The 24477-nt window shown below is 38.0% G+C and overlaps 1 protein-coding gene and 10 non-coding genes across 12 annotated transcripts in view; all 11 read left to right on the top strand.

Moving 5' to 3' along the window:
• Positions 1 to 141: 141 nt before the first annotated feature.
• On the top strand, positions 142 to 214 carry trnar-ucg (transfer RNA arginine (anticodon UCG)). The gene has a single exon. It is a non-coding gene; the product is annotated as a tRNA-Arg (tRNA).
• Positions 215 to 1101: 887 nt separating this feature from the next.
• On the top strand, positions 1102 to 1174 carry trnar-ucg (transfer RNA arginine (anticodon UCG)). Its single transcript has one exon. It is a non-coding gene; the product is annotated as a tRNA-Arg (tRNA).
• Positions 1175 to 1613: 439 nt separating this feature from the next.
• On the top strand, positions 1614 to 1686 carry trnar-ucg (transfer RNA arginine (anticodon UCG)). Its single transcript has one exon. It is a non-coding gene; the product is annotated as a tRNA-Arg (tRNA).
• An 896-nt stretch (positions 1687 to 2582) lies between these two features.
• On the top strand, positions 2583 to 2655 carry trnar-ucg (transfer RNA arginine (anticodon UCG)). Its single transcript has one exon. It is a non-coding gene; the product is annotated as a tRNA-Arg (tRNA).
• Positions 2656 to 5155: 2500 nt separating this feature from the next.
• On the top strand, positions 5156 to 5228 carry trnaq-uug (transfer RNA glutamine (anticodon UUG)). The gene has a single exon. It is a non-coding gene; the product is annotated as a tRNA-Gln (tRNA).
• A 439-nt stretch (positions 5229 to 5667) lies between these two features.
• On the top strand, positions 5668 to 5740 carry trnar-ucg (transfer RNA arginine (anticodon UCG)). Its single transcript has one exon. It is a non-coding gene; the product is annotated as a tRNA-Arg (tRNA).
• Positions 5741 to 6114: 374 nt separating this feature from the next.
• trnaq-uug (transfer RNA glutamine (anticodon UUG)) lies at positions 6115 to 6187 on the top strand. Its single transcript has one exon. It is a non-coding gene; the product is annotated as a tRNA-Gln (tRNA).
• Positions 6188 to 6410: 223 nt separating this feature from the next.
• On the top strand, positions 6411 to 6483 carry trnar-ucu (transfer RNA arginine (anticodon UCU)). The gene has a single exon. It is a non-coding gene; the product is annotated as a tRNA-Arg (tRNA).
• Positions 6484 to 7216: 733 nt separating this feature from the next.
• Positions 7217 to 7289, top strand: trnar-ucg (transfer RNA arginine (anticodon UCG)). Its single transcript has one exon. It is a non-coding gene; the product is annotated as a tRNA-Arg (tRNA).
• Positions 7290 to 8065: 776 nt separating this feature from the next.
• Positions 8066 to 8138, top strand: trnar-ucg (transfer RNA arginine (anticodon UCG)). Its single transcript has one exon. It is a non-coding gene; the product is annotated as a tRNA-Arg (tRNA).
• A 15253-nt stretch (positions 8139 to 23391) lies between these two features.
• The window catches only part of LOC137033664 (serine/threonine-protein kinase PAK 3), a 64029-nt gene continuing 62943 nt past the window's right edge, over positions 23392 to 24477 (top strand). For both annotated transcript variants that reach the window (XM_067405806.1, XM_067405807.1), the window contains exon 1: positions 23392 to 23609. The gene's annotated coding sequence lies outside the window, so the exon portion shown is untranslated. The remainder of the gene's footprint in view (positions 23610 to 24477) is intronic.

Consider the following 24477-nt stretch of genomic DNA (forward strand, 5'->3'; position numbering starts at 1 on the left):
TTTGAGCTAAGTATTGTGCGATTGACTCACATCTTGCTCATCAAAAACTTTCTTAAAGTGTACCACTTTTTAAAAATATTATGTAACGCTATGAAAGTAATATTTTAGTGCCTCAGTACTAATTATGCGACTTGCAATTGTGACCCAGTGGCCTAATGGATAAGGCATCAGCCTTCGGAGCTGAGGATTGTGGGTTCGAGTCCCATCTGGGTCATCTGAGACTGTGCAGAAAAGCAGTTGTGTGAGGTCTCCAATCTTTAATTGATACTTTGTGAGAGGATTTGTGTACAGTGCCTAAGTTACACATCATTGTCTCTGATTGAACTTTACAATGATTTCCAAGAAATACCTTTCTTCTAAAAGTGTATTGTGGGTTTGAGTCATATCTGGGTGGCATAAAAGGTTCTTCTTCTTGGGCAGTGCCTACAATGTAATGCTAAGTCGTTGGAATGACAGTACTACTCTAATACATCAGATCTGCTCTAGAGAAATTGCATGTGCGGGACCAGACTTTGGAGCTAAGTACTGTGCGACTGACTCACATCTTGCTCATCAAGAACCTTCTTCAAGAGTGCTACTTTTTTTTAAATATTATGTAACACTATGAAAGTAATATTCTAGTGCAGCAGTACCAATTCGGAAAACTTGCAGTTGTGGCCCAGTGGCCTAATGGATAAGCTGAGGATTGTGGGTTTGAGTCCCATCTGGGTCATCTGAGACTGTGCAGGCAAGTCATATCTTTTTATGTAACGCTATGAAAGTGATATTCTAGTGCCGCAGTACTAATTATGTGACTTGCAATTATGACCCAGTGGCCTAATGGAAAAGGCATCAGCCTTCAGAGCTGAGGATTGTGGGTTTGAGTCCCATCTGGGCCATCTGAGACTGTGCTGAAAACCAGTTGTGTGAGTTTTAGCATTCTCTGAATTTTGATTTATACTTGCTGTGAGGATTCGTGTACAGAGTCTAAGTAATGTGCGATTGACTCACATCTTGCTCATCAAAAACTTTCTTAAAGAGTACCACTTTTTAAAAATATTATGTAACGCTATGAAAGTAATATTCTACTGGCGCAGTACTAATTTCCTTGCTTGCAGTTGTGGCCCAGTGGCCTAATGGATAAGGCATCAGCCTTCGGAGCTGAGGATTGTGGGTTCGAGTCCCATCTGGGTCATCTGAGACTGTGCAGAAAAGCAGTTGTGTGAGGTCTCCAGCCTTTAATTGATACTTTCTGTGAGGATTTGTGTACAGTGCCTAAGTTACACATCATTGTCTCTGATCGAACTTTAAAATGATTTCCAAGAAATTCCTTTCTTCTAAAAGTGTACTGTGGCTTTGAGTCATATCTGGGTTGCATAAAAGATTCTTCTTCTTGGGGAGTGCCTACAATGTAATGCTAAGTGGTTGGAATGACAGTACTACTCTAATACATCAGATCTGCTCTAGAGAAATTGCATTTGCGGGACCAGACTTTTGAGCTAAGTATTGTGCGATTGACTCACATCTTGCTCATCAAAAACTTTCTTAAAGTGTACCACTTTTTAAAAATATTATGTAACGCTATGAAAGTAATATTTTAGTGCCTCAGTACTAATTATGCGACTTGCAATTGTGACCCAGTGGCCTAATGGATAAGGCATCAGCCTTCGGAGCTGAGGATTGTGGGTTCGAGTCCCATCTGGGTCATCTGAGACTGTGCAGAAAACCAGTTGTGTGAGGTCTCCAATCTTTAATTGATACTTTGTGAGAGGATTTGTGTACAGTGTCTAAGTTACACATCATTGTCTCTGATTGAACTTTAAAATGATTTCCAAGAAATACCTTTCTTCTAAAAGTGTATTGTGGGTTTGAGTCATATCTGGGTGGCATAAAAGGTTCTTCTTCTTGGGCAGTGCCTACAATGTAATGCTATGTCGTTGGAATGACAGTACTACTCTAATACATCAGATCTGCTCTAGAGAAATTGCATGTGCGGGACCAGACTTTGGAACTAAGTACTGTGCGACTGACTCACATCTTGCTCATCAAGAACCTTCTTCAAGAGTGCTACTTTTTTTAAAATATTATGTAACACTATGAAAGTAATATTCTAGTGCAGCAGTACCAATTCGGAAAACTTGCAGTTGTGGCCCAGTGGCCTAATGGATAAGCTGAGGATTGTGGGTTTGAGTCCCATCTGGGTCATCTGAGACTGTGCAGGCAAGTCATATCTTTTTATGTAACGCTATGAAAGTGATATTCTAGTGCCGCAGTACTAATTATGTGACTTGCAATTATGACCCAGTGGCCTAATGGAAAAGGCATCAGCCTTCAGAGCTGAGGATTGTGGGTTTGAGTCCCATCTGGGCCATCTGGGCCATCTGAGACTGTGCTGAAAACCAGTTGTGTGAGTTTTAGCATTCTCTGAATTTTGATTTATACTTGCTGTGAGTATTCGTATACAGAGTTTAAGTATTGTGCGATTGACTCACATCTTGCTCATCAAAAACTTTATTAAAGAGTACCACTTTTTGAAAATATTATGCAACGCTATGAAAGTAATTTTCTAGTGGCGCAGTACTAATTATGTTGTGTGCAGTTGTGGCCCAGTGGCCTAATGGATAAGGCATCAGCCTTCGGAGCTGAGGATTGTGGGTTCGAGTCCCATCTGGGTCATCTGAGACTGTGCAGAAAAGCAGTTGTGTGAGGTCTCCAATCTTCAATTGATACTTTCTGTGAGGATTTGTGTGCGGTGCCTAAGTTACACATCATTGTCTCTGATTGAACTTTAAAATGATTTCCAAGAAATACCTTTCTTCTAAAAGTGTACTGTGGCTTTGAGTCATATCTGGGTTGGGAAGAGGTGTGGCTTTTTTAATGAAGGATGATGTTTTTAAAGTGAGTAAAATTGTGTATAAGGACAGGTTGGGGAAGTGTATTGTAGTAGAGACAAAATATGAAGGAAGAGATTTGATTTTAGTAAATGTACATGCACCAGTGGAGGAGAAGGAAAAGAAAGAGTTTTTTAATGTTTTAAGAAATATTGTAAAGAAGTATAAAGAAATAATAATGATGGGAGATTTTAACACGGTTTTTAGCAAGCAAGATATGGCTGAAGGAATGGTTTTTAAAACGGATACGGGAAGAAAAGAATTAAAAGCATTAATGAAGGAAAATGATTTGATAGATGTGTGGAGAGAAAGGAATGAACAGAAAAAAGAATTTTCAAGGAGACAAATAGTGGGGAGTTTTGTATGCCAAACTAGAATTGACTTTGTTTTATGTAGTAGAAATGTGGAGAATTTTATTGAAAAGATTAAGTATGAGGAAACAAGTTTTAGTGATCACAAGTTTTTATTTTTTATAGTGGACTGGAGTAAAATGCAAAGAGGGCCGGGAGTATGGATTTTAAATGTGCAGATTTTAAAGAATGAAGATTATGCTGCAAAAGTTAAAGAAATAATAGAAAAAGAAAAGGAAAATGGAATGTATGAAGAGGATAAGAGAATATGGTGGGAGAATGTAAAGTTTTTAATCAAAAAATTCTCGATCAAATATTGTAGTTTAATACAGAGATGTAAGAGAAACAAAGAAAGAGAAATAAAAGCAAGTTTGGAAAAGGAATTGAATAAAGAAGATAAAGACATACAAAAGATAAGGGAGATAGAGGGAAAATTAAAGGAAATAGAAGAAAAAGAATACGAGGGAGCGATGCTAAGAAGCAAAGCAAAATATGTGGTGGAGGGAGAAAAATGTACAAAGTTCTTTTTTGATCTAGAAAAAAAGAAGGGGAAAGCTGAAACGATTAAAGAAATAAGAGGGAAAAATGGGGAAATTGTAGAAAGTAATGAAAAGACTTTAGAAGAAATAAGGTATTTTTATGAGGATCTATTTAGTGCAAGAGGTGTGGAAGAGGAGGAAAAAAAGAAATGTTTAAATCAGATAAAAGCAAAGGTAGGCGAGCAAGACAAAAAAGAATGTGACCAAGAAATCAGAGAAGAAGAGATAGAAAGAGCAATAAGTCAACTGAATAAAAAGAAAAGTCCAGGAATAGATGGTTTGGGAACGGAATTTTATGTATGTTTTAAAGGAGTTTTAGTAAAGATTTTAAAGGATGTTTTTAAAGTTGTTTTTGAAAAAGAAGAAATGAATGAAAGAACAAGGATGGGGTTAATGAAACTAGTATATAAAAGGAAAGGAGAGAAAGTAGATTTAAAAAACTATAGACCGATCACGATGCTGAACACAGATTTTAAGATTTTAGCAAAGATTTTAGCAAACAGGTTAAAAGAAGTAATGCCAAGTATAATTAAAACAAATCAAGCATATGGTGTAAAAGGAAGAGACATAGCTGACATAACGATGAGTATCCTAACTTTCTTAAAGTGTACCACTTTTTAAAAATATTATGTAACGCTATGAAAGTAATATTTTAGTGCCTCAGTACTAATTATGTGACTTGCAATTGTGGCCCAGTGGCCTAATGGATAAGGCATCAGCCTTCAGAGCTGAGGATTATGGGTTCAAGTCCCATCTGGGTCATCTGAGACTGTGCAGAAAACCAGTTGTGTGAGTTTTAGCATTCTCTGATTTTTGATTTATACTTGCTGTGAGGATTCGTGTACAGAGTCTAAGTAATGTGCGATTGACTCACATCTTGCTTATCAACAACCTTCTTCAAGAGTGCTACTTTTTTTTAAATATTATGTAACACTATGAAAGTAATATTCTAGTGCAGCAGTACCAATTCAGAAAACTTGCAGTTGTGGCCCAGTGACCTAATGGATAAGGTGAGGATTGTGGGTTTGAGTCCCATCTGGATCATCAAAAACTTTCTTAAAGAGGACCAATTATGTTGCGTGCAGTTGTAGCCCAGTAGCCTAACCATGTGGCTACATTGTAAAAAATTATGTTCATGATTTGTTATCACAACAATTTCTCTTTTTTTTCAAATCTACTTAGATATTTAATGTGGTTCAGATAACACAATATTTTGAATTTCTGTTGATTAAACCAATCGCCTACATTGTACTTCATTAGTCTAAGAATTGTGCAATTGACTCACATCTTGCTCATCAAAAACTTTCTTAAAGAGTACCACTTTTTAAAAATATTATGTAACGCTATGAAAGTAATATTCTAGTGCCGCAGTACTAATTATGTTGCTTACAGTTGTGGCCCACTGGCCTAATGGATAAGGCATCAGCCTTTGGCGCTGAGGATTGTGGGTTCGAGTCCCATCTGGGTCATCTGAGACTGTGCAGAAAAGCAGTTGTGTGAGGTCTCCAATGTTTAATTGATACTTTCTGTGAGGATTTGTGTACAGTGCCTAAGTTACATATAGTTGTCTCTGATTGAACTTTAAAATGATTTCCAAGAAATACCTTTCTTCTAAAAGTGTATTGTGGCTTTGAGTCATATCTGGGTGGCATAAAAGATTCTTCTTCTTGGGCAGTGCCTACAATGTAATGCTAAGTGGTTGGAATGACAGTACTACTCTAATACATCAGATCTGCTCTGGAGAAATTGCATGTGCGGGACCAGACTTTGGAGCTAAGTATTGTGCGATTGACTCACATCTTGCTCATCAAAAACTTTCTTAAAGAGTACCACATTTTAAAAATATTATGTAACGCTATGAAAGTAATATTCTAGTGCCGCAGTACTAAGTATGTTGCTTACAGTTGTGGCCCAGTGGCCTAATGGATAAGGCATCAGCCTTCGGAGCTGAGGATTGTGGGTTCGAGTCCCATCTGGGTCATCTGAGACTGTGCAGATAACCAGTTGTGTGAGTTTTAGCATTCTTTGATTTTTGATTTATACTTGCTGTGAGGATTCGTGTACAGAGTCTAAGTAATGTGCAATTGACTCACATCTTGCTCATCAAAAACTTTATTAAAGAGTACCACTTTTTAAAAATATTATGTAACGCTATGAAAGTAATATTCTAGTGCAGCAGTACAAATTCAGAAAACTTGCAGTTGTGGCCCAGTGGCCTAATGCATAAGCTGAGGATTGTGGGTTTGAGTCCCATCTGGGTCATCTGAGACTGTGCAGACAAGTCATATCTTTTTATGTAATGCTATGAAAGTAATATTATAGTGACGCAGTACTAATTACCTTGCTTGCAATTGTGGCCCAGTGGCCTAATGGATAAGGCATCAGCCTTTGAAGCTGAGATTTGTGGGTTCAAGTCCCATCTGGGTCATCTGAGACTGTACAGAAAACCAGTTGTGTGAGGTCTAGTGTTCTCTGACCTTTAATTGAGACTTGCTGTGAGGATTCATATACAAAGTGTAAGTATTGTGCAATTGACTCGCATCTTGCTCATCAAAAACTTTCTTAAAGAATACGACTTTTTAAAAATATTATGTAACGCTATGAAAGTAACATTCTAGTGCCGCAGTACTAATTAGACTGGCTGTCGTTGTGGCCCGGTGGCCTAATGAATAAGGCATCAGCCTTCTGAGCTGAGGATTGTGGGTTCGAGTCCCATCTGGGTCATATGAGACTGTGCTGAAAACCACTTGTGTGAGTTTTAGCATTCTCTGATTTTTGATTTTTACTTGCTGTGAGGATTCGTGTACAGAGTCTAAGTAATGTGCGATTGACTCATCTTGCTCATCAAAAACTTTATTAAAGAGTACCACTTTTTAAAAATATTATGCAACGCTATTAAAGTAATATTCTAGTGCCGCAGTACTAATTATGTTGCGTGCAGTTGTGGCAGAGTGGCCTAATGGATAAGGCATCAGCCTTCGGAACTGAGGATTGTGGGTTCGAGTCCCATCTGGGTAATCTGAGACTGTGCAGAAAAGCAGTTGTGTGAGGTCTCCATTGTTTAATTGATACTTTCTGTGAGGATTTGTGTGCAGTGCCTAAGTTGCACATCATTGTCTCTGATTGAACTTTAAAATGATTTCCAAGAAATACCTTTCTTCTAAAAGTGTATTGTGGCTTTGAGTCATATCTGGGTGGCATAAAAGATTCTTCTTCTTGGGGAGTGCCTACAATGTAATGCTAAGTGGTTGGAATGACAGTACTACTCTAATACATCAGATCTGCTCTGGAGAAATTGCATGTGCGGGACCAGACTTTGGAGCTAAGTATTGTGCGATTGACTCACATCTTGCTCATCAAAAACTTTCTTAAAGAGTACCACTTTTTAAAAATATTATGTAACGCTATGAAAGTAATATTATAGTGCCGCAGTACTAATTAGACTGGCTACAGTTGTGGCCCAGTGGCCTAATGGATAAGGCATCAGCCTTCGGAGCTGAGGATTGTGGGTTCGAGTCCCATCTGGGTCATCTGAGACTGTGCAGAACACCAGTTGTGTGAGTTTTAGCATTCTCTGATTTTTGATTTATACTTGCTGTGAGGATTCGTGTACAGAGTTTAAGTATTGTGCGATTGACTCACATCTTGCTCATCAAAAACTTTCTTAAAGAGTACCACTTTTTAAAAATATTATGTAACGCTATGAAAGTAATATTCTAGTGCCACAGTACTAATTAGACTGGCTGTACCTTTCTTCTAAAAATGTATTGTGGGTTTGAGTCATTTCTTGGTGGCAAAAAAAGTTCTTCCTCTTGGGGAGTGCCTACATTGTAATGCTAAGTCGTTGGAATGACAGTACAACTCTAATACATCAGATCTGCTCTAGAGAAATTGCTTGTGCGGGACCAGACTTTGGAGCTAAGTATTGTGCGATTGACTCACATCTTGCTCATCAACAACCTTCTTCAAGAGTGCTACTTTTTTAAATATTATGTAATACTATGAAAGTAATATTCTAGTGCAGCAGTACCAATTCAGAAAAATTGCAGTTGTGGTCCAGTGGCCTAATGAATAAGCTGAGGATTGTGGGTTTGAGTCCCATCTGGGTCATCTGAGACTGTGCAGGCAAGTCATATCTTTTTATGTAAAATCTTGCTGGAAAATCTTGCTTTATGTAATCTTGCTGGATCTGTCTGCTGCCTTTGACACAGTGAACCACCAGATCCTCCTGTTTTTTTAAATATTATGTAACACTATGAAAGTAATATTCTAGTGCCGCAGTACTAATTACGTTGCTTGCAGTTGTGGCCCAGTGGCCTAATGGATAAGGCATCAGCCTTCGGAGCTGAGGATTGTGGGTTCGAGTCCCATCTGGGTCATCTGAGCCTCTGCAGATAACCAGTTGTGTGAGTTTTAGCATTCTTTGATTTTTGATTTATACTTGCTGTGTGGATTCGTGTACAGAGTTTAAGTATTGTGCGATTGACTCACATCTTGCTCATCAAAAACTTTCTTAAAGAGTACCACTTTTTTAAAATATAATGTAACGCTATGAAAGTAATATTCTAGTGCCGCAGTACTAATTACCTTGTTTGCAGTTGTGGCCCAGTGGCCTAATGGATAAGGCATCAGCCTTCGGAGCTGAGGATTGTGAGTTCAAGTCCCATCTGGGTCATCTGAGACTGTGCAGAAAAGCAGTTGTGTAAGGTGTCCAATCTTTAATTGATACTTCCTGTGAGGATTTGTGTACAGTGCCTAAGTTACACATCATTGTCTCTGATTGAAATTTAAAATGATTTCCAAGAAATACCTTTCTTCTAAAAATGTATTGTGGGTTTGAGTCATATCTGGGTGGCATAAAAAATTCTTCTTCTTGGGGAGTGCCTACAATGTAATGCTAAGTCGTTGGAATGACAGTACTACTCTAATACATCAGATCTGCTCTAGAGAAATTGCATGTGCGGGACCAGACTTTGGAGCTAAGTATTGTGCGATTGACTCACATCTTGCTCATCAAAAACCTTCTTCAAGAGTGCTACTTTTAAAAAATATTATGTAACGCTATGAAAGTAATATTCTAGTGCCACAGTACTTATTATACTGGTTGCTGTTGTTGCCCATTGGCCTAATGGATAAGGCATCAGCCTTCGGAGCTGAGGGTTGTGGGTTTGAGTCCCATCTGGGTCATCTGAGACTGTGCAGAAAAGCAGTTGTGTGATGTGTCCAATCTTTAATTGATACTTTCTGTGAGGATTTGTGTACAGTGCCTAAGACACAGATGATTGTCTCTGCTTGAACTTTAAAATGATTTCCAAGAAATACCTTCCTTCTAAAAGTGTATTGTGGGTTTGAGTCATATCTGGGTTGCATAAAAGTTTCTTTTCTTCTTGGGGAGTGCCTAAGTATCAGTGCCTTATATGAATTTGTGGCCTAAAGTTGTACAGAGCACCCTCCGGCTGCAAGTATGAATTAAAAACACCATTCCTGAAATGTCCTCTTCTTCATTAGAATAATTTGTGGACTAAATGTGCACAGAGAGCGCCCTCCAGCTGCAAGTATGAATTAAAAACACAGTATCCAGCACTCATAGTGATGATAATAAATATTACTTCTAAGTATAGAAATTTGACATAAATATATAAGAATCCATCAATATTCCAGACACTTTGCATCACAGAAATACATTATATTTTAAAGAATATAATAGAATACCATTATTTTAAAATGTAATAATATTTTACAGTACTGCTGTTTATGATGAGCTGAGACATGATTACAGAGTGTTTTTTCACAGCCTACCTGACTTAAAGGCCTCATTAATATGCAAGTCATTTCAGGTCATTATTATGTGATTCTTTTGTCTTCTCAGGTGTAAATGGCCCATTATTCATGCAGATTCACGCCTCCTCGCATACTCTGTTTCTTGACAAAAAGTGTCTTACAAAATTTAAATCTCTCTGTTGTTTTATATGAAAGAGAATTCAGCATAATTTTTACATAATTCTTAAGCAAAAACTCTAGTCTACAACTCCCAATAACAAGAAGTCTTGTGAACACAGATTTAATATACTTTTTCGGCCTTATTTCAGTGACTTAAGTTTTTTGTTTTTTCAATAACCATGCATAAACATTATTCCTTCAAAAACACAAACATGTACCTAAATGTTCCTCACATATTATTGTAGCCTAGTTTGTGCTGAATACAGTGTAATGACACTTTTGTCATGTATATGTTTATGAACAACTGAAAAAAGCACAAATGTCAGAGCATGTCAAAACTTCTCCAAGCCCCAAATCAGAATCAGACTCCAAAGGGTTAAATGCCACAGACTGCGCCCTCACCTCTCTAAACAATGGATGTGCTGAAAAGCACAGAGGGTGATACTGGCACATCCAGGAGAAAACACTTTTCTTTCTCACTGATGTCAGCCAGGCTAACCCACAGATATCTCTTTGTGGCCACCATTGCTGCCATCAAGCGACTGATAGTGGCAGCTGTTTGTTTGATGGCCCAGAGGGCAAGATCTGTGGTACGGCACAGCTCAATGACTGCTTCAGGGGAAAGGCCATGGCCATAATCCAGTTCTTTCAGCAGGTCCACCCAGTAAGCTTGCAACAAAGCCATACCTTATTTTTCAATGCGGGAGTAAGGTGTTTTCTGTGAATTTGCGAGACTTCCGATTTATTAGCCCATATATGGAAATAATGAGAAGAATATCAATGTGCAGTAAACTGTAAAAATAAGGTTGATATGCACGTTTGGCATGAGTGCTCTGTAAAAGAATGAGTATGCGCAGACTACATGTCTTTCTTTACAAAGTGACATCGCCAACTACTTGTCTGGCATGCATAAGCGTTTTAGTCATTTTTTTTTTTGGATCCATGTGAACGGGGATAGGTTTGATAACGTCATTGGTACAAAGAAAAAACGTTTTTAGTACATTGCTGTCATGTAAACATACCCTTAGAGAGTGAAATGTATGAATACCTGAATGTGGACTGCCAGGATTCATGTTAAAGATACACAGCTGCATACATTAGTGTACAAATATCAGTACTTATGTATAAGTCTTATGCATATACACAAATAACATCCAAATAGATGTTATTTGGGTATATGTTGTTTGTGAATCTGTATCATACTCATTCACTTTCTGTTCTTTCTGATCAAGCTCATAAAACTCTAGCTAACGTGGCCTCTAGGTGGGCAAAGGAGGAGCAGAGGGGTTGCCATGACGTCAAACACTGATTCATTACTGTATTACAGAACTGAGGGTCTGTGGAAGAGAAGGAGTGACAGGGAGTGGAAGAGAGATAGAGAGGAAAGGGGTTGTCCTTGGAGGTACTCCAATTTGTGAGTCCCACTGGCCTACGCCCCAAAACACTTAACATATCAAATGTGCTATAGAGCTGTAAAAAAACGTATGACTGAATGAGATGATGTGCATCTGTTTGTGTTTCTGTGTGTACATGTTGTTCAGGATGCCCCATTTCTTGGAATACTAAATGTCACCCCAGTGTGTGATGGCTTTCATGGCTTCCGCTTTATAAACCTGATCATATATATGTGAATGTGTGAATGTGCATGTAGACACGTGCGTATTAACTGTGTGTGTATGGACACAAGCACATATAAATGATATGTTCTTGTGTCCATACATACACAGTTAATCATCCCTGATTGTAGATTTTATTAACAGGACACAACACTTCAGCATCTTAACTAACAAGGAACCACAGACTTTCCCCAGAGAGCTCAAAAGCCATCTGTTACAAATAGATACAAATGTTTACATAAATAACAGTTCTGTACTCAATTGTCTTGGTACAAAATCACCACAAGAACAAACTCAAAAAACACCTATTTGCCTCTTTACATTGTGCTTCCAAAGGTTCAATAATAAAAAAAAATAAAAAATGCACAAATCAAATTAACAGACAAAACAATCATTAGAGAAAACAAGAAAACACTTGCATATTCAAAAACAAGGATAAAAAATATATAAGTTCAATGTAATTAGCACCATGGCTTAATTGTATAGACCACCAAAACACATTCCTCTTCCAAGTATCTGCAAACAGCAAAAATCAAGAGCCAAGAGCCAAATGTAATGATTGTTCACATCCACTAGATGGTAGTGTGTACCAGTGGTGTAGGTCTAGTCACCAGGTAGAGGTCTTCACGGGTCCAAAAATTCATACCCGAACCCGAAGAGACCCGTAAATGTGCTACACGGAACCGACCCGGCCCGACTATTATTTTGAAAGTTGGACCCGAACCCGCGCAGAGCCGAGAAATGCCATAAATGTACTACCCGGACCCGTCTAAGCTGGACCCGAACCCGACCGGACCCGTCTGGACCCGATCGGCACATAGGTCTATTCCACATCAAATTGCTATTAATAAGTCAATAAACAAGTTGCGAAAATAAAACGTGTTGTCTTATTAGTAGGCTATAGCTTTCTCCCTTGTACCTGACTGTGATGCACTTGCCAAGAAAGTTCATCCGTTATTCCTCTCTTGCCGATTGAAATGCTTAATCCACTCATTATTCCAGCTTTAAAAGTTCACTTGCTGTCACGATGACAAATGCAGATGACTATTGCATTATTTCGTTGTATCTAGAGACTCGAGTCAACTCACATAATAAAATAACTTTGACTGTTTGCCCTTTTGAACTATAATAACGATTGCTTGTTCAGTGACATGGCCGCTGACGTAAGCATTATACACACAATGTTAATCAGACCCGGGAACCGAAGTAATAGATTAGGACCCGACCCGGACCCGGCTGACCATTTAAAATATAGTCCCGAACCCGTACGGGTCCCGGGTCGGGTTCCGGGTCCTCGGGTCTCGGGTCTTCTTTGTAGACCTCTATCACCAGGGGCACGTTCAAGCTCAAACCGCTGCGCAACGTTTTGCTACGGATTCCGAGTTGAACGACATGTTTCCTGGAAACGGTGTGCAACGGTGTGCAACAGGTTTGAGATACGTTTTCTCTTGTTTTGTGGGTGTGTCAAAAATCTCAGCCCATTCGGCATCAACATGCATATAAACCATGCGGTATTAAAGAAACACCCTATACGATGGGTATGAATGTAACATAAAAGTACTATACATATGTATATATTTTGCTATTGTATTTTGGAGTTACACTTTCATAAACTTTTTTATTCTCCTCTGATTATATAATGGTACATATTACAATATCATAGCACAACAACAGTGATCAGAAATAATGATAAGCCTAATACTCACAATAAAAATAATGTCATATAACGTTAGATAATTTAGTCTCGGGCGTAAGAAGTGGATTATCCTTCACCTGAAATGTTTGTCTTTTCATCCAGAAATGCGAGGCAAATGTTGGTTCACAATAATTAGAAGTTTCCACAAATCCCCTAACTCGATTGGGATGTTCTCTTTTATTCTGGACGGCAAGGGCAATGACTGTAACATTGAGTGTATTTTGCAGTATTAAACACGTATTTATACCGACTTCATCAGGCTCCGAAAATTCTTCAAAAAGAACACAAAGAATGGCCTTCTCAGCTGCCATATTGCAACTCCTGTGTCATCAGAACGGGGTGTTCAACGCACCACCGTTTCCGTTTAAAAAACGTTTTGCAACGTTTTGTCGGGGCTGAACGCAGCCCTGTTAACATCACATGATATTTAAATTTCCCCTGGGTTGTATCAATAGGGACGGGTGGCAGGAACATGTATTTGCATTTGATTTGAAATGGATATCGCTGTGTGGACATTGTTTATTCCAAAAACGAAACAAAGTAATAAACATGGGGAACCATGAAACATGGATCGAGTTCCAAACAGGAAACATGGAACAAGAGTCAAACAGGAAATATGGAACAAGAGTCAAACAGGAGCTACAGTGGAACATCAATTGACAAATGAACAAGGGAAACAAAGGGGTATATACAACGGTTAATAAAGGATAAAAGGAACTCCTGTGGATACTATCAAGGGGAACTAATGAAAAAAAGAACTACAACGACACTAGAAACAGACACAGGAAACTAAGACATGAAACACCATAAAAGTCCTTAAACACAGGGGAATTGTGACACTTACCAAATCATGTCCAATCGAATGAAATTTCTCCAGATTCACTCCAGTTAATATCAAAGTCAAAGTTTATTTATACAGCAGCAGCTGACCAATGTGCCTTGCAACACAGACAAACAAATGAAATAACATCAAGAAAAGACATAAATTAAAAGTTGTAATTATAAAAGGCATATAATGATTGGTAGAGAAGCCAACCAACAGAAAATACAGTCAGAAACCATATAGCTGGTCTACATCAAAAATGCATAGAAGCTGACTGGCCCAACAGTCAAACCCAAAGCATTCACAATATGTTGTAATCATTTAGGGAACACTGAAAGCCAGTGAGATGTAGTGAGTTTTTAATAAAGACTTAAAAACTGGTAGTGTTGGTGCAGATTTAATGGAAATTGGCAGACTGTTCCAGAGTTTAGTCTGTACCAAGGAACAGATAAATATCTTTGTGTCCCTGATCTAAGAGCTCTAGAAGTGCTGTGGAAAAATAGAAGATCAGAAATATATGGTGGCACAATGTTGTTCAAATTAAGAGATGTTAAAATTGAAGCTATCTGGTCATGTTTTTGGATACCTTTTAATAATCTTGCTGCTGTATATTGGACTGTCTGGAGTCATGCCACGATAGCAGAGTTTCTACCATAATACAGAGAGTTACAGTATTCTAAGCAAGATTATAAAAACGCATGAACACATTCAAAAACTTGAGGAGATAGGAAAGGCTTAACTTTGATCAGACGATGGAGTAAAAAGCAAGATCTGATAACTGTTTACTTGCTTATCAAGTTTGAAATCCCTGTAAAGCAGCACACCAGATTCTTAATCCAAGTGTTAGCTAAAGACGTAAAGTGATTTAATTGAGGATAGTGCAGATTATTTCGGTTTCATTTTCATTTAGATTTAAGAAATTTGCAGAAATCCACATTTTATTGTCCTCTAAACAGGCCAGCACAGGCTCAAATGTATTATTTCCAAAGTGTTTAAGAGGGATGGGTGTCATCTGCGTAAAAATGAAAGGACACTGCATGTTTACTAGGGGTATAACGGTACACAAAACTCACGGTTCGGTACGTACCTCGGTTTTGAAGTCACGGTTCGGTACAGTTTTCGGTACAGCAGGTGGAGAGAAAACTAAACATAAAATTGCTTTTTTTTATTATTAAACAGAGGTTTACTGAACACATTGTGTTTTTGTCTTTAAATATATTAAATTAAATTAAAACTAAAAGTTTCTTAAGGATAAAAAAAAAAGATCTCTGCTAATGCTATAAACTATGTAGGGAGCCCTAACTTGAAAGAAGCCCAAACTATTAGCCTAAATTCAATTGCTTTTTATTTTTAGATAAAATAATCAACACTCAAATAACAAATTGTATGCAAACCTGTAAGCTGCACCTAAGGCAGTTTTTGCATTAACTTCTAAATGTTTTTACTCCAATTCGTTGTTGAAATATAATCATTTCTACACAGTGGCTGTTATTTTAACATCAGATTTATTTAAACATACATTAAATAGCCTGATCAGGATATCACTAAAAGATTAAGTAAAATAATGAATATATTGGCTAATACAGTGCATATATTAAGCGAAAGAGTTCATTTCTCTAGCGAACTAACAAGCTGTGAACACTGAATGGCTTTTCTGAGGTAAATGCATAATGACATATTGTTGAATACGGACGTTTTCATTGATGTCTTTCCACCGTTGAAACACTGAATGAGCGATTACATGAGATATGACCGTTTCAGTAAGTTGTACTGAATCTTGCAACATACCTTCAGATGTTCTTTCATGTTTATTCTGTAACTAGTATTAAGGAGGAAAAGATGAACACATTCACTTGCGTTCCGCGCTCGCGCTGCCGGTTGAACTGAGGCGCCTGTACAGTGATCTGTCACCCCACATCAAAGCACGTCAAAATGGCATTTTCTGTTTAAACTTAATGATTTCGTGGACAGAATTTGAAGGATGACACTTTGTTTCTTATCGAAAGTAACAAAACGCAGAGCTTATTGCGGTTATTGGTGGTGAATATTGGTTGCAATGTAATGCTTCGGTACACACGTGAACCGTACCGAAAGCCCTGTACCGAAACGGTTCGGTACAAATACGTGTACCGTTACACCCCTAATGTTTACTAATAGTTAAAACCAAAGGGAGCATAAAGAAAAAAGTGTAGGTGCCAATATGGAACCCTGAGGAACCCCTGAAGTGAAATGAGCAGCAGATGACACAGATGAGCCAAAATTTAGAGAGAATTTGCAGCCCTTCAAATAGGATCTGAACCATTTTAAGACAGTTCCTTTCAACCCCACACCATGTTAAAGTTGAGAGATAAGGACATAATGTCAAAAGCAGAGATAAGATCTAAGAGCGTTAACATAGCATTATCTCCAACATTAGATGTCATATTAATATAATTTAGGGCCTTCAAATGATCAAACTCTGGACTATTAAGGGATCTAAATCCAGACTGAAACATCTCATAAATTGAACTGAGATTTAGAAAACAGTGTAGTGGAAGTGAAACTATTATTTTTCGAGAACTTTTGAGATAAAGGGTAAGTTAGAAATAGGCCTCTAATTTGTAAGTAGAGTAGAATTAAGATTTGGTTTCCTGAGAGATGGAATCACCAAAGCATGCTTAAGACCTGCTGGAAAAGCCCCTGATTTATTTACTTTTGAGAGGAGGCTTGGCTCCACAATATCAAAAAGTTGCATTTTAATACGTCAATAGTAGAAAAAGCTTATGCCTATGCCTTTCGTATCGCAACTTTGCACATGCAGGGCTTTTTATTACACCTGAAATCTGTATTTTTCCCCACTTTCGCTCAGCAATGGGATACACCTAAGCTTAATTTCAAATGTAATCACAAAGGGTTTCTTGCATAGGATGATTTCATTTTTATCAAAAATCTGGGTTTTGCTATGTCATTATGATGTGTGTGTGTGTGTGTTTAGAAATGTGCACTTTTTGTTTTTATTTTTAGAAAAGTGAAAACATTTACAGCCTTTTGTTAAAAAGATTAATATTAAAGTGTTATTCTGTAGGGCTGTTATAGGAATAATCAATCATGGTTCTTTGGACTTTGGTGTAAACTACAGTCATTAGTTATTCTAAAGGTCAATGCTGTCTGCTCTTCACTGTAAATCATGGAGCATCAGTAAGTAAGAGATCAATCTGAGGATGTGGGAAACTCGGGTGGTTCTTTGTAAATGCTCTTTTTTTCTGTCTTTTTATTATAATAGGTCCTTTAAAGGTCCTTTCACATGATTTGTATCCATGTTTACCAATGCATGGAATGCAACTACAGTGTTGTCTATGGACTATGGCAGTGCATTGCATGCAGATCAACACAATGGACTCAGCTCAAATAATTTCAACTTTTTTTTTAGCCTTTTTACCACTCACCTTCCAAAGTGACCATAGGTGATGTCAGGCTGGAAATCAAAACAAGATGGAGGACAGGCTGATTTTGTGCATATCCACTGGGAGTATCCCAAGAGTATGACAGAATAACCTAATAACATTTCTGCACAAGACATTTGAGTGCATAGTATAAGTGTATAGTATGTCATTTGGGACACAAGTCTAACATTAGTTGTGTTTAACTTCGTCTGCAGCTGGCCTTACAGATCAGTGTGTCATGGGAGGAGTTGATAACAGAGCTGTCAAGTTGGAGACTTTCTGCTTCCTGTAGTGACGCTTGTACAATGTTTGTGTACTTTATCACAGATTATATCCAATATTTGATATATACACAGATGTTTTATACATTATACATACATTAATGTAGCAACAGAAACAGATTGGGGGGAGGGGGGCACTGTATATCTTTGGAGAACCACATTTTTGCACCTTTTGGAAATAAAAGCCATCTGAACTGTGCAGTTTTGTTTCCTGTCACTTCATTACACCTCTTTAACATCCTGATGGCGGGACTTGATTTTGCAAATTGGGAAATTATTTGATCGTTGTCATTTGCTGCCCTTTTCACAATTGTGTCAGTTAACTTACAACTTTCTTTAAAACAATGTATCTGTGCTTCTGACCTTCGCACCAGAGACTTTTTTGGAAAATGCTCAACAACAATCCAAAATAAGAAAGGTAATGTTAGTACTAATAATGTTTACGCATTTACATTCTGGCTCTTTTGGTAACGGTATTGATCATTTCCAATTTACCAATCTGTAACTGCCTTAGATTGTAGGAAAAGTAAACTAGCTAGCAACAGGCTTGTTTGAGATGGGGAGAAAAGGATTATCGGTCAGCCCTTGTGCTAGTGCACACGTCATCAAAGAGAAAATGTCATTGTTTTTACTGATGATTACAAGGACACATGAATTAAAAAAATAATAATGACATGCAAGGATAAATAATTTATAACAGATTTCATGGTGACTTTAAATAAAAAACTGAGCAAATGTAGAATCTAAAATATGAAGGCAGATTAGTGCCATCTGGTGGAAAGAAATAAAAAAGCACATAAAAACGCTAGATGGCTGAACAGCCTATATATAAAAATATTTAAACCATAGTCTGTCAGAATACTCGATTCTGATTGGCTGGGAGGTGTGCGTTCAAACCGTGTATCCTGCACGGGTAGTTCCAGTCAGTTTAATCGCAGTTCTTAATGCGGTGCTTTCATTGAAGCACACACACATTTCTTGCACATAGAGCTCGGAAATTGCGATAAAGATTTTATTAATAAATTAGCTTCACTATTCAGATGCTACATTATATTAGCCAGCAACGAAGTAACTTTGCGGGTTTTTTTAAGTAGCCAACCACAGCTTCATTGTTAATATACCGTAGACGCTGCACCAGGTAATTCAGACATCTCTCTCTCTCTCTCTCTCTCTCTCTCTCTCTCTCTCTCTCTCTCTCTCTAACAAATAATTTATATGAGTTTTTGTGCTGAAATATGTAGGCTGTTGCAACACAGAACTTGAAACTATTTCATGGAAATCTGTATTTTTAAAGGGGAAGCCCATCTCCTTAGTTTGTTTATCCTCCATATGCATATATGTTTCACAGTGTGAAAAATGCAGTTTATGACCATTTTAAACATGTGAAATAATAATACAAATATTTAAAACAACAATATACTTCAGTTCTTTATTTTACTAAGCATATTCATAAAGTGTAATTCTTAATTAAAAGCTGCTTTCCGTAACTTTTTGTGGTTAAAAATGATCCAAAATCAATTTCTGAGCAAGTACATAACCAGCCAGTGTTCAAAACTATCTCCTTACCTTAGGCCGATTCACAAAGTAGTAATAATGTTTTCTAATTCAGTTGTACTGGTGGGTTTTCGCGGGAAATTCTGCAGCCGTTCGTCTTTGCGTCATTACATCATGTCTGTTTACATAAAGCCCTGAACACACCAAACCGGTACCTACAGGTCTTAACAGTTCAAAGGGGGTGCTAAGAAAAAAAAATATGTACATCAATAACTTAATAACTTACCCTGCATTTATTGCATTTTACTTTGGTAATTTTCCATTTTACCTTAAACTATACCTTTACAAGTTCTCATTGAAAAGTGTACACAGTTACTAAGAACATATCAATTTTGCTTAACACCTTTATTATTACCTTATCAGCTCTTTCAACATTTATTAAAACTTGTTGACTATCTCATTATAGACATATAAGCGTACGTACGTCTATGTATACTGTAGTGAGTTAAAGGGTTAGTTCACCCAAAAATTAAAATAATGTAATTTATTACTCACCCTCATGCCGTTCCACACCCGTAAGACCTTCGTTAATCTTCGGAACACATTTTTGTTGAAATCTGATGGCTCAGTGATTCCTGCATAGGCATGAGGGTGAGTAATAAATGACAGAATTTTCCTATTTGGGTGAACTAACCCTTTAAATGAAGGAACGTGCTTGTGATTTTAAAATGCAAACGGGTGTCGGGTGACATGTTTTCAGAAGTTGAACTTGACACAGCCCACTGCGTTTTATAACTGCGTTTTATAATAATATTCTGAGATTAGTCTAAAGTCTGCAGTCTTTTGCTTCATATTTCATTGCTCTCCAATATGATGGCTGTTGACCAGGCGCTTGATTGCTATTCCTAATGCATGCCATACCTGAACGTGCAATGACTCCTCCCCCAGTAAAACCATTGTTTATAGGCACATTTACAACATTTACTAACCCTTATTTTATTTTTATTTTTAATGACTTTTTTAATGAAAGTGACACAGAGTAAAAACAGGAAAATCATTAGAAAATCCTTTAGGGAGCTGCGCCAGTGCTAAGCACATTTCTGGTGGGGATGTAGCCCCTGCAAGCCCCGGCCTAGCGCCACCACTGGTGGCAACAAAAGCAGACTGTGGGGTTGGCTCACGTCGGCAGCATCTGGGTCCAAAGTTGCCCTGACACACCAAACCGATGCTCGACACCTGACGGCCAAGTAGCATGTCCATTCTGCGCCTGCGTAAGAAGAAATGCCTTTCCGTACCAGCAGGTGGCAGTAGCTGAACAGCCAATCAGAATGATTAGATGGCCCGACTGACCGACAACAAAGAGCTTAGAACCCAAGAGGTGACACTTTATTTTTTTAGTTTTTTTGAGTAACAGCCACTAGATGGCGCTCTGGTAGCGCGGCCGCCATTATGGTCTGAAAATACTAACTGGACCATAGAATCCTTCACATCTTACGCACCCAAAATCTGCGTATTTTACTGCCAAATCAGAAGCACAATAGAACAGTTTTTCTAAATTAAGTCACCAGTAAATTGTATGGCTCCCATAGTAAATGTTGTATTGTCTTATATATGTTTTATTTTACCAGTTGTGGAATCCAACCATTCGTCCATCTGAGGTAACACAGTTAGCCTACTTTATTGAGTATTTCCATTTTATGCAACTTTACACATTTATTAATAGTAAATTATTAATTAATAAATTTAATAAAAAAACTATAGTCAAAAAACTATTTTTTTGAAACGCACTTCAGCGGCGTCTTAACGAGACAATCAGGGAGGAGTAGATTGTGCAAGCTGCGCCCTTTGTTTAACGTTAGTTTATTTATTTATTTTTGGTTTATCGCACCATATTGTATATTGTGTCTGTGTATTTGAAACATTTGAATGGACCGATAAAGGGAGCTGTAAAGTATTTTTGTAGAAGTATAATGTCATTTTGACCATAATAATGTACCAAATCTAACTCATATAAATATGACAGTAGTATAGAAAAATACTATACATACATTTATAGGTAAAATCGAACTCATAACCTCCTGCACCTATTCTGTGACGTCAAAGAACTTCCCTGTGCAAAGGATCATGGGGGCCCAAAGTGTCCATCAGTTGTACCCTTTGAAATCCTTCATTCCGAAGGGCCAGTTTGGAACGACCCTTAAATATGCCAGCCATGATTATTTTCACTCCGAAGTGCTCTTCGGAGGGCGATATATCCCGTTTGGAATGCACCGTTGGTGTGTTCTGGGCTTAAAGAAGGAGTCCCAGCTAATAGGCTATATGGCATGTGAGGATGCTGCAGGTGGCGGATCATTTATAGCATTTTCTCACAGCAGCTGCAATAATTAAACTTATCATTTTGATGGTGGATTGTAATAAAGAAAGGTTCAAATGACAATCATCAGTGACGACTGGAGATTCATCAGTAGTCAAAAGCAAAAGACTTAGAACTGCAGAGTGGCAAAAGAAATTGAAATCTACAGGTTACGCTAAAACACACTAAATACACATAGTCACGCAATGCTGATGTTGTTAACATTAACAATTTAAGAACAAAGTATAACAATAATAATAATTTGCACGGTTTGATGTGATCTGATTTAATCACCATTGGTTGCGCGATTTATTGTAGTGCTTTTTTTGCTCAGTTGATCAGAACAAAAGTGGCAGACATGTTACTTACTTGTTCAGACATTTTCCTATGAAAATTCTTATTTTGGTCATACTTCCAAGATGTAGAATCTGTGATTCTGAAGTACAGTATTCACCTCTGTGGTGACTGACAGCAAACATTAGATTCATCTGCGCTACGGAGCCGTGCTGATGGACAACCTACGTAAAGATGATAATTCTGCAAATAACTGCAATTGCAGGTTTCAAACAGAGATGGCGACAAAGAGGCAAAACGTACGGACTGCTTTAAAATACTAACAATGCATTATTCATATGAGATTTACAACATGTAAATCTCTGTGAAAATCTACTGGTGAGCTTTCACCTCCCCCTCCAAGTGGCATGTTGTTACTAGCATTATTATTCTTGAATTTAATACTTAATGTAATTATTGGTGTTATTATTCAGTAATTACACAAATTAGATGTACATTTTAGACATTTTCATTAAAAGCTAACTGAGTGAAAACATTCAATTTAAATTCATATATTACATTACGTAAAATTTTTGCCACAAAATGTAAAATTACTGTAAGATGGCCTCTTTACATTTTGTGCTATGACAATTAATTTAACAAATGGTTGTATTTATTTCCCTTAATAACACATTGGCTGATGCATCAGCATCCTGCACATGCTAAATGCATATTGTTCTTAAAGGGGGCATCCTCCCCCATCTTACCACACCTCAGACAGAAAACAACAGATAGAAAAAAAATGTTGATATGCTCGTCAGTGTCCGACATCTCTCATCCCCTACTTCACAGATCAGCATCACATATCAGGCCTGTTTTCCCCCAGGACCATGAAGTTGTCAGGACAACCAGTGTGATTCTGATTCCAAGCAGCTAAGAGAAGACTCCGCCTCAAGACAGCAGCTGCTGCAGCCATCAGCCAATCAAAGGTGAGTAAGAGAGAAAAAGATGACATCATAGACAAATTAGGGCAAGTTGCAGCAGGTCTTTGTTTGATGTAACTGCCCGCAGATTAATAATGAGTAGCCTGGGATAAAGAGGTGACTTGTCTTGGTGTTATGGACACACACACACACACACACACACACACACACTCAAATGAACAATTCATTACATATGAATGAAAAAGAGGTTACAATTTCATTATGCCTTTATTTTATTAATGTTTGTTGTATCTTTAGCCAGCTTGCAATTTTCTCTAAATGTTTCGGAAATCTTTCAGAAGTGATTTTTGATTATTTTACACATTGACAAAAACACACTGTGGTACTTGGGTACAGTGATGTTATTAGATAGTAATACCAAGTTTTTTGATAGCATGGTACCACATGATTATCATATGCATATATCATTGTATTTACATGATACTCCACCATAGTGGTGCCCATAAAAACAAGACAAACAAACATCTAGTTGAAACTAAATGTTGTAATAATGTGGTAATACCATGATGTTTTATTATTATTATTATTATTATTACTGATGTTTTTACTCTGCATGAAACTGAGTGTGAAATTTAAAAAAAACAAAACAAAACAAAAAAACCCTACCTTGCTTTCACTAGTCTGTGAAACAGCAGATCCAGTCTTTCTGGCTGCTGCCCTCCCCCTCTCTCCTAGCAGCTGCCTTTATTAACATGCAGTCCCTTGGCCAATAAGGCTGCGAGGGCTTTGTGACATCACAGGCTAGGGAACAGTAGGCAGGCAGTGAAGCAGGCAGGCTGCCGACTAAAGCCAATGAGTCCAGGTTTGGGGGTCAGGAACCGGTCTGACCACAGAATGGAGAGCCTGTGCGTACAATAGGTTTCAGGAAAATATGCTGTGGAGGATGTACATGGAAAACAGAAGGAGGCTTCCACGGATACAGCCAGTGAATGTCAAGACATGTTTCAGGTGAGTTGCTTCTCAAGGGCTCTTTTTTCTGTCTGCGATGACTCGAATACGGATGAGGGAGAGAGAGAAAGAGAAAGGGAGGGAGGGAGGTGGAAAGAGGGAGGGAGCGCTTTTGCTCGGCTCTCAGCATACGGCCTTTCTAAAGAGCAGAGGAAAAGGAAGATGACGGAGGAAAGAGAGAGAAGCTGTGTTAATGCATTGTGTCGAGGAGATGCAGTTGCATCCTGGGTGCTGTTGCTGCTGTCAGCTGCCCCTGCCCATGCCCCATTCCAATGGCAAAATGCATATTTGTTGATGCCACAAATTAACGTTGTGGGTGTGTGTGTAATCATAGAATAGCAGCAAATGTGGAAACAAAAAAAACACTGCTGTTTTTTGCCACTGAAATTCAAAGCTGCATTTGTCTCTATGTGGATGTAGCCATTCCAAATGATGAATCTTGGTCCTTGTTCCATTGGTGCTACAGCTGGATAGATGAAGAAAAGGATGGATGGATGGATGGTTCAGTAGAGAGACTGATGTCATTGGTGGTCGGATATGACCTTTTGTTAGACTGCACATGTCTGTTTTTGGGTCTTTTATATAGAACGCTTCAGAATGATTGATTTTTACCTCTGCCAAGCCTGCGCAGACGCACAAGAGGCCACACACACACACACACACACACACACACACACACACACACACACACACACACACACACGTTGGTCTACCTATCATTATGAGGACATCCCATGGGCGTAATGGTTTTTATACTGGACAGACTGTATATTCTATCCCCCTACACTAACCCTACCCCTAAACCTACCTGTTACAGAAATCTTTCTGCATCTTTACATTTTTAATTAAAAACAAAATTGTTTAGTAT

Source organism: Chanodichthys erythropterus, chromosome 13 (assembly GCF_024489055.1).
Source record: "Chanodichthys erythropterus isolate Z2021 chromosome 13, ASM2448905v1, whole genome shotgun sequence".
NCBI lineage: Eukaryota > Metazoa > Chordata > Actinopteri > Cypriniformes > Xenocyprididae > Chanodichthys > Chanodichthys erythropterus.